The sequence below is a fragment of the Arachis hypogaea genome, chromosome 12, assembly GCF_003086295.3.
Source record: "Arachis hypogaea cultivar Tifrunner chromosome 12, arahy.Tifrunner.gnm2.J5K5, whole genome shotgun sequence".
In the NCBI taxonomy this organism is placed as follows: Eukaryota; Viridiplantae; Streptophyta; class Magnoliopsida; order Fabales; family Fabaceae; genus Arachis; species Arachis hypogaea.
Window position 1 is genome coordinate 66906023 of NC_092047.1, and position 2966 is coordinate 66908988.

The 2966-nt window shown below is 31.6% G+C and overlaps 1 non-coding gene across 1 annotated transcript; it reads left to right on the top strand.

Annotated features, from left to right (window-relative positions):
- Nucleotides 1–536: 536 nt before the first annotated feature.
- Nucleotides 537–644, top strand: LOC112731355 (small nucleolar RNA R71). Its single transcript, XR_003167137.1, has one exon. It is a non-coding gene; the product is annotated as a small nucleolar RNA R71 (small nucleolar RNA).
- Nucleotides 645–2966: the final 2322 nt, after the last annotated feature.

Sequence of the window (2966 nt, forward strand, 5' to 3'; positions counted from 1 at the left end):
TGCTGAGTGGATGATGGAAAAGGCTTGCTATTGCTAAACCTGTTTCTTCCACCATTATTAAAGCCTTGTTGAGGCTTTTGTTGATCCTTCCATGAGAGATTTGGGTGATTTCTCCATGAGGGATTATAGCTGTTTCCATATGGTTCACCCATGTAATTCACCTCTGCTATTGCAGGATTTTCAGGATCATAAGCTTCTTCTTCAGCAGATGCCTCTTGAGTGCTGTTGGATGCAGCTTGCATTCCATTCAGACTCTGAGAAATCATATCGACTTGCTGAGTCGATATTTTATTCTGAGCCAATATGGCATTTAGAGTATCAATTTCAAGAACTCCCTTCTACTGAGGCGTCCCATTACTCACAGAATTCCTCTCAGAAGTGTACATGAACTGGTTATTAGCAACCATGTCAATGAGTTCTTGAGCTTCTGCAGGCGTTTTCTTTAGGTGAATGGATCCACCTGCAGAAGTATCCAATGACATCTTAGCTAATTCAGACAGACCATCATAGAATATATCCAAGATGGTCCATTCTGAAAGCATGTCAGAGGGACACTTTTTGGTCAGTTGCTTGTATCTCTCCCAAGCTTCATAGAGGGATTCACCTTCTTTCTGTCTGAAGGTTTGAACATCCACTCTAAGCTTACTAAGCTTTTGAGGAGGAAAGAACTTGGCTAAGAAAGCCGTGACCAGCTTATCCCAAGAGTTCAGGCTATCTTTGGGTTGAGAGTCCAACCACACTCTAGCTCTGTCTCTTACAGCAAAGGGAAAAACATGAGCCTGTACACTTCAGGATCTACTCCATTAGTCTTAACAGTATCACAGATCTGCAAAAATTCAGTTAAGAACTGAAAAGGATCTTCAAATGGAAGTCCATGAAACTTGCAGTTTTGCTGCATTAGAGAAACTAATTGAGGTTTCAGATCAAAATTGTTTGCTCCAATGGCAGGGATGGAGATGCTTCTTCCATGTAAATTGGAATTAGGTGCAGTGAAGTCACCAAGCATCCTCTTTGCATTATTATTATTTTCGGCTGCCATCTCCTCTTCTTGTTCGAAAATTTCTGTAAGGTTATCTCTGGATTGTTGTATTTTAGCTTCTCTTAGTTTCCTCTTCAGAGTCCTTTCAGGTTCAGGGTCTGCTTCAACAAGAATATTCTTGTCCTTGCTCCTGCTCATATGAAAAAGAAGGGAACAGAAAAATAATAATAGGGATCCTTTTTACCACAGTATAGAGGTTCCCTTGTTGTTAGTAGAAGAAGAAAGGGAATAAGAGTGAAGAAGAATGGATAATCCAACCACAAGGGTGAGGATAAGAGCAGTGATTTGAGATGAAGAGAAGTTTTAGTAAATGAATAAATAAATAGAAGAAGATGAGAGAGAGAAGTTTTCGAAAATAATTTTTGAAAAAGAGTTAGTGATTTTCGAAAATTCAAGGGGAATAAAATTAAAATCAAAATTTGAAACAATTAGTTAATTAAAAAGAATTTTTGAAAAAGAGGGAGGTATTTTCGAAAATTAGAGAGGGATAGTTAGTTAGGTAGTTTTGAAAAAGATAAGAAACAAATAAAAAGTTAATTAGTTAGTTGAAACAAATTTTGAAAATCAATTTTGAAAAGATAAGAAGATAAGAAGTTAGAAAAGATATTTTAAATTTTTTTTTTTTGAAAAAGATATGATTTAAAAAAGATATGATAGAGAGATATGATTTTGAAAAAGATAAGATAAAAAGATATTTTTAAAAAGATATGATTGAAATTAGTTTTGAAAAAGATTTGATTTTTAAAATCACAATTAATGACTTGATTCACAAGAAATCACAAGATATGATTCTAGAACTTAAAGTTTGAATCTTTCTTAACAAGCAAGTAACAAACTTGAAATTTTTGAATCAAAATATTAATTATTGATAATATTTTCGAAAATTATGAGATAAAATTAAGAAAAAGATTTTTGAAAAATACTTTTTTAAAATTTTCAAAAATAAATAAGAAAAATGAAAAAGATTTGATTTTTGAAAAAGATTTTGAAAAGATAAGATTTTCAAATTGAAAATTTGATTTGACTCATAAAAACAACTAGATTTTAAAATTTTTTGAAAAAGTCAATCCAAATTTTCGAAATTTAATGAGAGAAAAAAGGAGATATATTTTTTTGATTTTTGAATTTTTAATGATGAGAGAGAAAAACATGAAAAATGATGCAATGCATGAAAGTTTTGGATCTAAACATGTGATGCATGCTAGAACACTATGAATGTTAAGATGAACACCAAGAACACTTTGAATGTCAAGATGAACATCAAGAACTTATTTTTTTGAAAAATTTTCAAGAAAAGAAAACATGCAAGACACCAAACTTGGAAATTTTTCATGTATAGACACTATGAATGCAAGAATGCATATGAAAAACAAGAAAAGACACAAAACAAGAAAATATGAAGATCAAACAAGAAGACTGGCCAAGAACAACTTGAAGATCATGAAGAACACTATGAATGCATGAGTTTTCGAAAAATGCAAAAAAATTTTAGAAAAAATGCAGTTGACACCAAACTTAAAAATTGACTCAAGACTCAAACAAGAAACACAAAATATTTTTGATTTTTATGATTTTATGATTTTTTTGGATTTTTTTTAAATTAATGTGAAAAAGAAAATAAGAATTCCAAAATCCTTAAGAAAAATTCCAGGAATCTTTCAATATTAGCCCAAAGCTCCAATCAAAGGGTTAGACATGGCTTAATAGCCAGTCAAGCTTTAGTATGTAACTCAGATATACTGCTCATTAGTTATCAAATTAACTTGCCTCTATGCTGATGGTTTGAAAGCCTTAGTCCAAAAGATTTTAGACATGACTTTACAGCCAGCCAGGCTTCAACATGCTTCATGAAACACTAGAATTCATTCTTAAAAATTCTGAAGAAAAATATGTTTTATTTTTTTTGAAAATATTTTTTTTTCGAATA